The sequence below is a fragment of the Biomphalaria glabrata genome, chromosome 11 (assembly GCF_947242115.1).
Source record: "Biomphalaria glabrata chromosome 11, xgBioGlab47.1, whole genome shotgun sequence".
Classification (NCBI taxonomy): domain Eukaryota; kingdom Metazoa; phylum Mollusca; class Gastropoda; family Planorbidae; genus Biomphalaria; species Biomphalaria glabrata.
In genome coordinates this window covers 22065538-22081644 of record NC_074721.1, presented here as the reverse complement: position 1 = coordinate 22081644, position 16107 = coordinate 22065538, and the positions used below count along the sequence as shown (strand labels likewise).

The window sequence follows — 16107 nt, the reverse complement described above, 5'->3', positions numbered from 1 at the left end:
TCCAATTCAGCTTAATAGATACGAGAATTAGATGGGCAAAGGAATGTATAGGGGAGCAGTTAGCTTTATATATTTGTAAGTCACAACAATGGGGAAGGGTCCATATCAAAATAATAATTATTATTTCTAGGTTTCATTATTTCTTAAAATCTTCAACTTGTGTCTAAAAAAAGCCTGGGTACGCCCATGCTTTATGTTATATTTGTTCTCTTTTACATAATAAGTTTAATTCATTATAAATGTTTCGAAATCTATATTAAAAATAATGATAACATTTCACAATTACTTTTTGAAAACATTTAATTTTTAAAAATCTTTGCCAAACATAACATACATTAGGCCGTCTTGGATAAAAAAAAAACTGCTCAGTGCTGAAAGTCAATATTGACGCACGAAAAGTTGACTTATTTACCTGTAATTGAATCTTTATTGAAACCAGTCTGCTTTTTACTATGCATTGTGATTTGTAAACCATTATTCTAAAAGAGAAGGTAATGGGAAAGAAATAAGAAAAAAAAAAGAAACAACAACAAATAAAAAAACAACAACCAGATTCTTAAATAAAAGAAGAAGAAAATTCAAATATACAAAATGATCTATCTATGTATCTATCTATTTTTATATTTTATGTTTTTATGCATGTATGTGCATGTGTCTGTCTTAGTGTCTATATGTATTTTGTATGTGGTTTTTATTTTGCATGTATGTGCGTACCTGTTGTATCAATAAAAAGAAAAGAAAAGAATATAAGTGATAGTTCATGAACCAAAATATTTCATTACAAAACAAAAAGAACACACATTTGCATTGTTAGCTGTTACGCACCCACTTTGACTAACCCTTATGTAGTCATAGCAAAAATCTATGAATAATTAAACTTCAGCCTGTTTCATCTTGTATAGCACCATAGAATTTCCTAAGAATTTTTCGTTCCCAAGTATTTAGTAGATTTTCGGTTGTCTTTGTCAGTGTCGAGGTCTCACTTCCATACATTGCTGCTGGTCTTATTATGGTTTTGTATATCATTTTCTTGGTTTTCCTTGATATTGTTTTGCTCTTAAGTAAATGGTGGATGCTATAAAATGCTCCGTTGCCTCCTGCTATTCTTTCCTTTATTTCTGTTAGTAGGTCATTTTTGAAATTAATAGTACTTCCTAGATATTTGAAAGTTTGGACGTTTTCGAATTTGTGGTTTTTTATTTTAATATATCGTCCCTCTGTTTGGTTGTCTCTTGTCATTGTGATGTATTTGGTTTTATTGTCATTGACCTTAAGTCCTGCTGGTCGAGATGCTTCTTCTAGTTGCGTGAAAGCTCTAGCAATGCCAAAGGTATCTTTACCCAATAAGGCAATGTCATCGGCATAAACAATGTATTGTAGAGGTTTGCTGTATATCGTCCCTGTTGGTTGTGGACCCGAGTTTTCTCTCCTGAAGTAGTTAGTAATAGTTCCCCTTGTGTTAATGTGTATATTTCTTATAACTCTCTCCAGTGTCAAATTGAAGAGCATGCAAGAAAGTGAGTCGCCTTGTCTTAATCCTCGTTTAATCCTAAATTCCCGTGAGTGTTCTCCTTGTATTATGACTTTACTTTTTGAGTTGTTTAATGTCATATGTATAAGTCTTGTCAGTTAGTTGGGTATTGCAAAATCCTGTTATGTGTCATATAGATATTTCTTTTTGATATGTCAGAAACGATTTTATAATCTATATAGAGTTGGTGGATTGATATGTTGTATTCATGGCATTTTTCTAGTATATGTATGCATCTTCTTAGTGTGAAGATGTGATCGGTTGTGGATCTATTAGGTCAAAAACCGCATTGGTAGACACCTAAGATTTCTTAGGAGTATTTTCCAACTCTCTTAGTTATAAGCCTAGACAGGATCTTATATGTCACATTTAGTAGAGAGATTGCTCTGTAATTACAGCACTTAAGCTTGGATCCTTTTTTGTCTATTGGGATTATAAGTGCTGTTTCCCATTCTTTTGGTATTACTTCTTCTTCCCAAATTCTTGATATTAGTGTGTATTTGGGAATGTTATTCTTTCCCTCCATATTTAAATAGTTATGCTGTGATTTGGTCCTCTCCTGGTGCTTTGTGATTCTTCATGGTCCTAATTATTTCTGATGTTTCAATGAGTGTTGGTGGGTTCACTAAGGGATCTGGTCCCCCATGTGGCAGTTCATATACTCCATTGTCTCCATCTTCCGTGGCATTTAGGATATCCTCAAAGTGTGCAGCCCATCTCTCAATGACCCAGCTGTTTTCTGTGGTAAGCTGACCATCTTTGTTCTCATACGTGTGTGATCTAGCTTGTCATTTTTAATTTTCTTATACATTCCTCTCATGTATCCCTCCTTTGCTAGTTCCTCAATTTGAGTAATCTTGGACTTTTCCCATTTCCGTTTTTTCTTTCTCACAACTTTTTGGCCCTTCTTCTTGCTTCATTGTATTGTTGTCTAGTGTTCCTGGTTTCTCTCTGTAGCATTATCATCCGAGCATTGTTTTTCTCTTTTATAATTTGTCTGCATTCTTGATCATACCATCCCATTCTCTCGATCTTTTGTTTAAATCTAACCACCTCTTCTGCTGTTCTTTTGATAGTATGTTTTCTAATTTCCCAATGTTCAGTCATGTTATTTTTCTTGTCCTTTTCCAATGTTGCTAGTTGCGTTTGGAGTGCAAGTCTACAAGTTTCTGCCACAAGTGGATCCTACTACCACTCCAGCCCAACATAACCAACACTCTGTACGGCAGTGCTGAACAACTTAAGAAAACAGCACACTATTTTTCAGCAAAAAGCTGGCTAGTAGAAGAAGAGTGTTTGACTATCATATTGCTGTGCTCTTTTCTTTGGTAATTGTGTATGGTACTTATTCTTTGTCTAAGTTTAGCTTTTACTAGTAGGTGGTCTGAATCAGCATTTGCTCCTCTGAAACTTCTCGCATCTAGTATATCCGATCCATGTCACTTGTTTTTGAGTATATGATCTATTTGATTCTAGATGTTGCCATCAGGTGAGATCCAGGTTACCTTGTGAATATTCTTATGCTGAAATTTAGTGTTGTAGATAGACATTCCTTTTCCTGATGCAAATCCACTAATCTAAAACTCATTTAATCTTATTGTTGGTCTCTTCATGTAAACTTTTTTTTTGCCAATTTTTGTTCTGAATGATTCTTCTGTAAAAAAATTTGCATTGAAATCTCCAAGGACTATTTTGATGTCATGCTTTGGTGCTTCGTCAAAAATTCTTTTCAGTCCATCATAGAAGACTTCTTTTGTGTTATCATCTTCAGTAGGGGCATGAAAATTAATAAATAATATGTTGAAGATTATATTTTTCTCTCAAACGTAGTGAGCAGTCTTTCACTTACAGATTTAAATTACCCACCATTTCCTTTTTAACAGCAGCGATAGATAACTGTCTCAAATCTACCAAATGAATCCTATATAGACAAAAGCTGGGAATATTTCAAAGAAGCTGTCAATAGCTGTAAAAACAGGCGCACAAATTGCAGAGGACAAGAGTACAGCGCTAGCAGAAGAAAAATGTAAGAGAAAAAAAAGCAAGGCACATGACTGCTGGAATAACCTGCTAAGTGTGCAGCAGAACATTTCGCAAATTCCAAGTTCATATAGATATCATCAGTATCATAAAAAGGCACAGCCCTCATTTCCCTGGATGACAAATTAGTCATCATGGAACCATTCTTTTTTTATGATGAATACTTTTGTATATAATGTATTAGGAAATAGTAGATAGTAAGTAGTATATTAGGAAATGAAAAAAGCCCGTAAAAATATATGTTTCCTTATCTGATCGTGTTGCCCTTAGTAGCTGCCAATTTTTAAAAAAATCTGCAATACATGCTTTTTATTTCTAAATATCCATTTTTTTTACAATTTAAAACAAAAGAAGATGACATTTTGCTAAACATAATTCATATGCTATTAATAAGATAAATAAATGGAATACTTACGTCTTCCAGATTTCTCATATTCTCATTATTTACTTTATCATTTGATTCAACAATATCTATGGACAATAAAATGACTGCGAAAACAGCAAATAGTGTTAAGAATTTCATTTTATTATTTTGAATGTTTTGCAATAAGACTTCTTCGAATATAAAGCATAAAAAATCCGCTACCTCATTTGAAACAGGAATAAAATATCACTGTGCATATATTTAAAACCCTTTAAACTAACGTTGTTGGCCTACATTTCATGCAAACAGAGGGAATGTAACCTTTTTTTTACACTTTACAAAAATAAAGTTTCTGATCCCATAATTTTTGTTTGAGAATTTAGGGTTAAATAAACAGTCTGAATAGAAAATAAAAATAACACAATCAAGATAGAAAGATGAGTTCACACGAAAAGAAGCCTTTGAAGTATTAGGCATGTTTGGCCTATTGTTTCTTGAAAAATGAATTTCACTAGAGACCCATAAATACATATGAATATAAATGAATGAATCAATAGGCCTTTATGGTCCTTATCTCTTCACACTATAACTTTATCACTTCCTCATGTGCAAAATGGACGATTAGTTGAAGGAATTGGCCGATTTCGAGCGTTGGAAGAATTATATTTAAAATGTCAAAAGCTCGCTTACTGTTTCACATAAGATTAATTATAATTTTTCAGCATCTCCCCCTAAATATTTTTGACACATTTTCTCTAACCACTTCTTTGCTTCTTTCATTTCCCTTTTAATCCATATATTGACACTTCTGTATTCATGGGCATAATTTCGGTGGGAAAACCTTTTCCCTTTAAGCGCCCGACGCTTGACACAAGAGTCGTAGTATATCCGCTGTTATCCATGATTTTATGGGTGAGCGAATCTTCCCTAATACCTCAATGGCGGTATAGGTTCAGTTTATAGACTTGTGTCATTTGAGTCCAAGATATTAAGAGCTGCAAAGCGTCATCCTACTTGTGCCTCGAATAGCAAAATGGGGGTCTTTCAGTTTGTCCAGGTCAAATTTTATCCTGGCATTTCTTTGTTGTTGTTTTTTTTTACTTTTTATGTGTAAATTGAAGCTCATAGTGACAAGGTGATGCTCACCTCCATGGATGCTTGATTTAAAACGCTGTGCCACCACGATATAGACCTGGTTGTAATTTTCCCCATTGGTACTGTGCCATGTGGTTATGCGCAAAAATTTGTGGTATCCCAATGTGAGAGTCACCAAGAGGTTGTTGTACTTTGCAAATTCTAGAAGTTGCAGTCCTCATTCGTTAGTTGTGAGGTTGCTGTATTTTCCACATGTGCCTTTCCAGGTTTGGTAGGAGTCACTTTCTACCTTGGCATTCCAGCCTCCTTGTAAAACAAGGATGTCTTTTTGGGGAACTTTGTTCACCACTTCTTGTAATAGCTCATAAAACATTTCTACTGCTTCGTTATTATAGGAGGATAGGCGTATATCATGGTGTTGTTGAAGAGTGATGCATTTAACCCTAGCATGGGTTTCCGTCATGGTCTAGATCTAAAAGTCTACAGTGACTACAGCCGCCTACTCTTCTGATCAATATCTATTCTATGGCCCCCTTCAGTCACGAAGCAACAATGGCTCATCTCATGGAAATGAGATGAATGCCTGAGCATTAGCTTTGATCAGAACGATGTCGCCCACATATCAGTCTCCCCATTTCCAAGCAGCTGATGTATCCAAAGGGTTCAGCGGCATTGCAGGTTCTGCCAGGGTGTAGCACTGGGTGCTGGACACTGCCTTAGGGTCGCCAGCTCCTGATTTTTCCTCAGGGTTAACTCCTGAAGCCTTTTCCATGATTGGGTATAGCTGCTAGGCAGCAGAGTAGACATAGTATAAGTATGACCCTTGAGCCAATTTAGTATGTCATCAGAACTAGTTGCCATGTCTCAACTTGTTGATTACTGAAACATTACAAGCATTTATTTTAATAATTTATCTCTGAAAAAAAAAAAGTTAGCATTTATTTCTGTGGTCACCACATTGACCAATAAAAGGTATTCATGTATACAAAACATGTCAACCTCCAGCAGCATTTAAAGAAGAGTTGAAACCTTTCATTGATGATACTTACAGCCTTACTACAGGTATTAAATGCAACAAAACTTCATTCATAAAGTCGGATATGGACACACACACACATATATACATACACATACATACATACATACATACATACATACATACATACATACATACATACATACATACATACATACATACATATATATATATATATATATATATATATACACATATATATATATATATATATATATATATATAACAAATCCAAGTTGATCAATGCATCATATCTAATAACTGACCAGATCTAAATGAGTTTTATATTATCATCCTGAATTTCAGGGGACAAATCTGACTTGACGCCATATCATTTAAAATGGCATGAACTTGTATGTCCGTCTAATGAATAAGGTCTAGGCATAGCCATAGTCTCGCATAGATAATAAATTAAATCTTTTATATTATACATTATATCTTGTGTATCTGTTTTTAAATTATGGGGTCTAGGCACGGCATATTAGATTATATCTGATTTCTATTATTTATATATTATATCTCTATAACTAGTCTAGATTCAATACTGATATCTTAATAATAAGTTTTGTAGTTGTGTAGAATTCTAGATCAGTAGAATTAGTATTTAAGCTAGTAAATGTTTTTAATATTGTGGAGTCTAAATTTTCTTCTTATATGATACAGATGTTGATTCAAAAATGAATATAATAATAAATAATAATATGTATTTTTATAGACATCCAAATTTAAATTGTATCTAGATCTAGAAGACTAGTTGTCAATATTTAACTAAAATAGCTTAGCAGGCCTAAGTAGATAGATCAGAGACAGAGTACTAGACTCATGCCTCATTGGGCCTCTAGAATCAGCTTCAGACTTTTGAGACATTCTAGAACTTTAACCTTAGGAAATTTTTATTAGAATGTGAGAAACCATACATAATTGCAGGAACAGAAACTTGGCTACATCCTGAAATTTATAATGCAGAAATTTTCAATAGTAATTATCAAATTTTTAGAAAAGATAGGGCTAATAATCATGGAGTTCTTTTAGCAATAAAAAACACTCTTATAGCAGAAGAAATTACCTTACTTAACTCAAAAAATATAGAATCAACATTTTGTAAAATTAATATCACCTCAACCTCCCTAATAATTGGCAGCATTTACAGACCACCAAATTCTAGTTTAGAGTACATGCAGGAACTATGTAATCAGTTTACTACACTTAAAGAGACAAATAAAAATGCAGTTTTTTTGGATTATGGGTGATTTCAACCTACCTGATATAAATTGGAAAACAATAATCATAGATAAACACCAAAACCTTAAGAACATAAATGAGCTTTTCATAGAAACTTTACACAACCTAAGTTTAGATCAAATCATTAAAAAGCCAAATAGATTAAACAACACATTAGATCTCTTCTTAACCAACAGAACTGGATTAGTAGTTGATTATGATATTATCCCTGGTCTATCAGACCATGAGATCATAAAAATACACAGTCAGATAAAAGCAGTAGCCAATACAAAACCCAAAAGGAAAATCTTACTCTGGAATAAATGTAACCTAACACAACTACACCAAGCTGCATTAAACTTTCAACAAACATTCTTATTAGAAAAAGACATTAACCAACCAGTCGATGACCTCTGGAATTTCATTAAAAACCATCTTTAAAGCATTATAGAAAATCATTAACCAACTAAATACACATCAAACAAAATAAATAAATGCTGGTTTAATAATATACTAAAGAAGCTTTGTTAACAGAAAGAAAACCTATATAGAAAATTTAAAGAAACTAAGGCAGAAAGAGTATATAAAAATAAAACACCTAATCCAAAAAGTAAGCAGACAGCTGCAGAGTGAATACATAAGCAATGTAATATCTAAAGATAACAACAAAAACCTATGGTCATACATTAAGTCTAAGAAAATGGAAACAACAGGCATAGCGCCATTAAAAGATGAACATAACATAATACATAATGATAATGAAACTAAAACAAACATCCTAAACAAATACTTTGCATCAGCATTTTCAGCCCCAGGAGACAAAGACATATTCTTGAATTTGAACCAAGTAGACAACATAGAAGATATAGTAGTACAAGAAAATGAAATCCAAAAACTATTAGCCAACACCAAACCAAATAAAGCGTCTGGACATGATGGTATTCCAGCTAGATTACTCAAGGAACTAAACAATGAGCTAGCCCCAGTGTTCAAAATACTCTTTCAGGCATCGCTTAACCAGGGCAGAGTACCCCCTATTTAAAAAAGGAGAAAAATCTGACCCAGGAAACTACAGAGCAGTATCACTTACAGCATCACATGTAAAATCCTAGAACACATAATATGTAGCAACATCATAAACCACTTAGACAAACATAATGTCCTCACCCCATTCCAACATGGCTTTAGGAAATATAGATCATGTGAAACACAACTAATAGGACTAATTGATTATTTTTCAAAAGGTTTAGATAATAGTGAACAAACGAATGCTATCTTACTAGATTTTTCCAAGGCTTTTGACAAAGTTCACCACCATAGTTTGCTTAAAAAATTAAAATATTTCGGCATTAATGGTCCACTGCATCAGTGGATTAAAGATTTTCTGATAGGGAGAGAACAAACTGTAATAATAAATGGCTCTAAATCAACACCGATAACAGTAAACTCAGGTGTACCTCAAGGAACAGTCTTAGGTCCACTACTATTTTTAATTTACATAAATGATTTACCAAATTGCATTATTTTAGGAACAAAAGTCAGATTATTTGCAGACGATGGCATAATATATAGAACAATAAAAATAACACAAGACGCAGATATTTTATAAAGAGAATTAGATGAATTACAGAAATGGGAATCAAATTGGAGCATGTCTTTCCACCCAGTTGTTAAGAGTAACAAAAAAATCTAAAACAAATTAATTCCACTTATTCTTGGCAAACCAGTAACACAGACTAAAAACGCAAAATACCTAGGTGTTATAATAAATGAAAAACTCATGGAATCTACATATTGATGAAACTATAAAAAAATCAAACAAAGCATTAGGATTTATTAAAAGAAATTTCTATAAATCAAATAAGAACATAAAAGTCTAAGTAAAATAATAATAGAGTCACTGACTAAAAATATACATTAAACTTTTGCTCTGCAAGTTATTTTTTTTTAACTAAATAAAATCACAAATAACATCTAATTCTTCTAAAAGCCATTAAAAAATTGAGATTGTTTCAAATTTTTCTTCGCCCAATAGAATTCTATAATTATAGGGCCCTACTACAAAAAAAAATTAATTGTACACTTAGTAAACATGTAAACTTTGACCCAGACTTAGTGACCTATGGCTATAAACTATATCTACAAATACGATCATACACACTACTATAATTAGTTTTTTGAAAAAAAGTGCTTAATGGGTTTTTAATTTTATATATTAACTAGCGAAAACACTGTGTATGTAAATGCTATTTTAAGTTGGTAAATAAGAATTTGTTGTTATAAAAATCTGGCTATGCCTTTAGCTCTGTTAACAAAATTAAGACTAAGAAATATTTTGAACGTAAATCTAGAGTCTAGTGTTTATCTACTCATGTTAACTTCTTGACTCAATTGTACATTTTATTGCTAGAGTCCTGTTGCTATACAGATAGATCTGTCCAGATTCATCATCTCTTTCTTAACTGAGACTCTAGATCTAGATGGTATTTTGATGAATCATATTGAATTGTAAATTTAAAAAAAAATTGTCATTGAATTTATAGATTTGATTAATGATGAATGATAATTTATTAGATTATGATCTGACTTTCTTAACTTTCTGCTTAGTCTTAGTGCTTGAAGTACTTGAACTTGTGCTTGGCTCACATATAATTTTTAATGATATATATAATATTTTATTTTACTTCAGATTCTATCTAGAATGTAGATCTATATTATCTATATTTATATAAATAAATATTTTATAGTCTATTACTATGAGTCATTACTCATACTCACTCGTACTACATAAAATATAGGGAATATACAATTCTAGATCTAAATCTAGATTCTCTATTTAGATCTATATTAGATTCTATATTCTTCATTAATCTTTAGACTCGAAGACAATCCTTATTGTATGTTATTATGTATTAAGAGACATAGATATAGAATCAGGATCTTTATACTGATTTACTGTTTCTGATAAGCAACACTACAGCCATGGCCCATTATTCTACTCATTTACTACCTCTATTGATCACTACTCATATCTTGTATAGATCTAGATATAGGCCTAAACAACTAGTAGTAAGTAGGATTACTAGCCATTCTATTTGGATCTATTTTCTTTTTTCTTTACTCTCACTCATTTCAGGAGGTACCAAACTGTGTCTAGATGTAAATAGTATGGTCTTAACATTTCTCCAAGTACCTGCACAAGACGTGCACAAAGGAGGCTAACTGTCACTTAAAGGGCTCTAATTGCTACCATTCATTGTGTGGATTCAAGTTTTTACCCAGATACTGCCACAATATGTTCTTATCGTTTTCATAAGAGTTTGTACCTAGTGCCAGAAGCTGTATTAATACATTTATCAGTACGTTTTTTATTTAATTAATAATTTTTTTTAAATGGCATGTGAGTCTGTTTTAATTGTTAGAACCCATGTGCTGTTTTATTTAAAGCTAATTTTCTAGGTGAATATTAACCCACTATTGTTGTTATGTTGTAAATAAAACATAATATATTGCCTTAAGCCTGCACATAGATAATTGGCTCATGCAGGCATATACCAATCTTTACACTATAAATGCCGTCCACAGTGGCATAGAAGTCTGAGATGGCTGTGAACAACAATAGTCCTAGGTTTTTATTTTGGAGTTTCCATATAGACTGGCTACTGAGCCCAGTCTGACCAGATGCTGAATTGCAGATTTAGTTAAGCTTCATTACTGTAAATAATAAGCAGTAGGGTCTTTAAAATAAAACTTTCACAATCTACATCTAGACTAGGTGAAAGTGAGGCCCTCTAGTCTCCATTACTATGTGGAGTTAATATAGCACAAAATATTTTTTATTTTTAAAGCTTAACAAAAATGTGTACTTCTGCCCACATCAGTGAGAGTGACTTGAACGATGGGAAATGTTTGTTTGTTTGTTTGTAAAATGTTTTACATGTTTCGGATGTTCCTTCAGAGTTGAAGATAGTTTACTTCCTAGTCCAAACCTCCCGCAGGACGACGGGGGATGGGAGCGGGCAGGGTTTGAACCCTCGACCGTCGATGAATCCGAACGACATTCCAGCGCACAAACCGCACGACCAGGCAGCCATCCTGAGGGAGGGGGGGGGGAGGCGATTGGGCGGGCAAACAATTTTCCTCTCACATATATATATTTCTTTGTGTGTATACGTGAATTTGTGTGTGCACTTAATTATTGTTCATTACATCCAGCGCTTGCTGGAGGAAACGCGATATTTATCAAAGTGAAATACTGTACTCCTTAACCCAATAGCTCCTATTTCCGGTTCAAAAAAACCCTTCCAAAGTCCTAAGCAAGAAGGGAAAAAATCCGTATTTAAAAAATCCTAAAAAAATATGTATTTTGAAAAAATAATCAAATTGAAGATATAATACATATAAACAAACAAACAGCTTTAAAAAATAGAACTATATGTCTAGTATTAAAAAATATATACGTTTAATACCACTAGAATATAAAAAAAAACTTTAAAAATACTCATTTTCCCACGTGGGGGCTTATACACTGGGGCTATTGGCCTGTTCGTTTGAAAAATTATTCAAAAAATAAAAACCTTACCTATTTTATTAAAAATAGAATCGGTAATCTCCACAATTATTTGTAATAACGCTTGCAAACAAGACTAGAAGAAATCTTCTATTTAAAAAGTTTAAATCAAGTCTATTGAATAGGGGGTTTTAGAAACGTTTCCAACTGCAGAAGGAGCTAATGGGTCTTTGAACTCGAAGACAAGCCACATACATATACAACGAGTCCGTTTGTTTTTTCGGATATCTTTTGTGTCCTTTCTAGAGCTCTTTATGGGGCTAGTCAGGGGTGGACTAATTAGGACCGAAGTGTTTTATGTGGCCAGTGAAAACCTACAGAAATCATGTGTTCCCACAGTATATACATAATAAAATGCTAATATATTAACAATAATTTTAAATATCTCTATAAATTATTGAAATTCTCTTATAATAAAAAAAAAATAAGATTACTTTTATTGACTGTACTTTAATAAACTCAGTCTAAGACACAAACTTAGGTCAGTATTTATTCAATGCTATAAAGAACTGTGTTGAGTGTTGGCTTGGAACAAGATACCAAATGTAACAACTGATGGGATTCAATCTTTCACTGAAAAAAACAGTTTCAAGGAATATCCCAACCATAAACTCTAATAAGAAAAGTTTGAACAAAGCTGAATAATATATCATCTTAATTTCGTCATAGGGATTCCAGTGATCAGTCATCAGAGTTAGGAGATATTAACCGCAGGCAGTTTAGAAAAACTTCATAAGATTTAGAACCAAATATTCCGATGCATCCGTTGGCTTAGCATGTAATGAGTAGATAATAAAATCTCAAGGAAGAAATTTGTATGTTCTTTGAAGGACATTGACTGTGACTTTGTTACTAATATTTCTAATGAAGAGTGGAAGACATATTTCATGTTATTTATTATAGATAATGCAATGGGCTGTTTGCATATGAAATTCAAGTGCATGTTAAAACTTTTCAAACAAGGCTTTCCAATTTCACCAGGCCAGCAAGTGAAAATAGTTTTTTTTTATTTTCCTTTGTTGAAAGGTAAAAATATTTCTATGATTAAAAGTACTAGACTTTTTTGGATTCTTTAATTATGGAATTTATAAAAGCAAATTTTAAGACGTCAAGAACCAGTTTCAATACCATCAGCTCACCATTTAGTGCGAGAAGTGCTTCAGCTCCAGAGGACTTAACTCCATGAAAATTATGACCTGAAAGAGAAGTTCCAGTCAGTACTTCAACGGTAGCTTAATGGGTGCAAGAAGCTTTATTTCCACTCTGAAATAAACTTTGGTACTAAGCTTTAATATTATTTGGGTACACATACATATGTGAACAAGCATTTTTGTTTTTGGAAAATAAACAAGTGTAATCACAGGTTGAAGGTGAATGACTGTAATTTGACAGCAGTCACAAGTATAACAACTAGTAAGTTCCACAGTTTCGGAACATTACGCACGAGTGTAAACAGTTAAATACTTCACATTAAGTACAATGGTATATTTGTGGTGAAATGTTGTGATATAAAAAGACAATGGCATTTTATTTTAAATCGTAAAATTGGTTTCAAAAATTGCTTACTCTTGTTATAATTTCTCAATTGGGAGTGTGAAAAAAGGAAAGTGAATGTATAATACAGTATAAATATGAATTAAAATATATTATACAGTTAGCTATATAAATAAATAAATAAAATATATACATGTGTGTGTGTGTGTGTATGTGGCCCTCCATTCCCACACATTTTTAATGCGGCCCTCGATACAAAAAACTCAACACAATTTAACGAGAAATAAATACAGGTGTTTATTCACTAGGACAAACACATAACATCCTTCAGCTTCCTCGGAGTCTTGCTACTAAGTATACCAGTCCTTTAGACAGCAACCCGAATGTGGACCAACGACAGCCTTCCCCGCTTCGCTCCAGGTCCCTTCTACAACCTTCAGGCAGCACAAAAGCTGGTTTTTTAGTATCCAAACATTCAGACTCTTCACAATCCCTGATGCACTGTTATTCTCTCTCTTCTAGTGTCTTCATGTTTTCAGTCACTAGTGCGCTAGTGCGCACCTCAAGCACTGGTGCAAGGCAGGGTTACAAGAAACATGTTCACGGTTGGTCAGTGCAGGTGAAGGTCGGTCAGTGGAAGTCACAGATTGAATGGAGCGTGCTCCCCACAAAGCCATCCACACTGCTCTCTGCAGGTGCCGCTTTCTTCTTCTCTAGTTGATCTGCCTTTGGTTAAGGGGGCGTCGTTTTCGTTGTCTGGCCTTTCTCTCAGTCAGCACCGACGGCAGCTTCATGGCAGGAAGAGAGGCAGTGGATGTCATGGCGGTGGTCATCAAGACCATTGGTCTTACACGTTGCTCCAACACGCTTTCTCGATTCACCATAGGCCCCCAGGAGGCCAGGTTGTCAAACACGTCATAATCTTCAAGCGTGTCCGAAAGACATGTCTGTGGGGCACGTGGGCAACGTCTTATGTGTCCATCTGCTGCACCACCATCAGCACCTCTCTTGCTGCTACTGATATCAAGACAAACGTCGGTTTGGTCAAGATACCATTAGTTCGAACGGCTAAAAAAGGGATTTTACAAAGATCGCACACACATTGAACAAAGTTTTTAAAATCATTGAATTTACAAGAAAAAACAAGAAAATTAAAAAATTAAATAGAGCTCAAGTGATGTGAAAAAAAATGTATGTGAGAGTCTCTTTGTTAGAAAACACAGATTAATTAGATAATAGAATTGATAGAGCGCAAATATAAATTAAGAAATGGGTTTTCCAAATTGTAAAACAAAACACCAGGGAAGCTCCAATCTACTGACGTTGGACTGATTTCATCATTGTGGACACAAAGAAAGAGACTCGAATACAATAAAGTCAGTATGTAACAGCTTACAACTCAATGTATTGTCAATGTTCACTCCATCGAAACTGACCCTAACCCTAACGCTGCACAAATAACAAAGCGCAGACAACCGCCAGGTAGACAGATGTTGGCAACATGAACAGAGACCTGCAGGGTGAGCGAGACCGGACGGCCTCGAGGACTCACGCCGAAAGACAAATTTGTGTAAAGCAAAGACTCACAAAGAATATCAGTTTTCATGTCATCCAATCTACACTCGACACAAGGCTCGAACAATGATATCAGACACATACATCAGACATAGACATAAATCAGACACAGACATACGACACAGATGTCAGACATCGACATCAGACTTAAACAAAGACAGGGACATATAAAGTGACGAGCATTTAGATTACAATGGTTACCCAATATTTTGTCTCGTAGACCCCTTGCCATATTTTCCAATTATCGGTAAACTCCTTGAATTTTACGAAACTTCTTCATCTTCCAATGTGTTTTGTCAAGGATTACATTGACGAGATTTAAATTTAAAATGAAGCAAAATGCTTGGATGGACTAAACAAAAAATAAACACCTATAAGTGGACATCTTTGATAATACATATTCAATATTGGGATTCAATTTATTTAAGTTTAATAATATACATTGTTGATTCGATGATGTTTGACTTTTCTAAAGTTTGAAACAGGAAAATTTCACCCCGTCCAACATGTTTTATGAATTTAAATCTCACGAGAAATATTGAAATTATGACTTCGTTTGTATCAAATTTAAGATTTCAACTTATAGCTGCAAGCTAATCTCATTAAGTTTATGAAACGAGTCTGTTCAATAGACTGTATCCGATTTCCTCTTCAATTAATATTTTTGTTTTAAAATTGATATTTAGCATTCAAGAAGTCAGAAAAGAGAAAAAAATAAAAGTCAACCAAATGTCTCGACAACCATTGTGCTTCAGGGAAAAGGAGCAATTAATCAAAGACTCAGGCAAAGAGCAATTCTTTATTGATTTCTTGATTCATAACAAAACAAACATATGATAATAATGCATCATTGCCAGGCAAGGTTAACCAGTCCAGCTTTACTTTAGAAGTATGTCGTTTGCAAATAATTACATAAGAACTTTTTAGTGTCCTCATTGGCAAGATTGTGTAAAACAGGTTTCAAAACCTCTTTAATGGCTTTCAAAGTCTAATTTTTGCATATAGTGTGCATCTTCCTACAGTTTAATATAGGCCTAATTAAGAGATTGTGTAATACACTCTTAATACTTCTCTGTATGTGATATTGAAAAGAACATGTTGTCCCCTGTGCGTCTTTCTTAACCTAATCTAAGTGTGCTCAAAAGATTTTCGAATCTTATTCTATTTCATCATGTTTGCAT

At 33.6% G+C, this 16107-nt stretch overlaps 1 long non-coding RNA gene across 1 annotated transcript; it reads right to left on the bottom strand.

Annotated features, from left to right (window-relative positions):
* Positions 1-282: 282 nt before the first annotated feature.
* LOC129928928 (uncharacterized) lies at positions 283-4281 on the bottom strand. Its single transcript, XR_008780431.1, has 2 exons — positions 3987-4281; positions 283-479 (listed from the first exon to the last, which is right to left on the bottom strand). It is a non-coding gene; the product is annotated as an uncharacterized LOC129928928 (long non-coding RNA).
* Positions 4282-16107: the final 11826 nt, after the last annotated feature.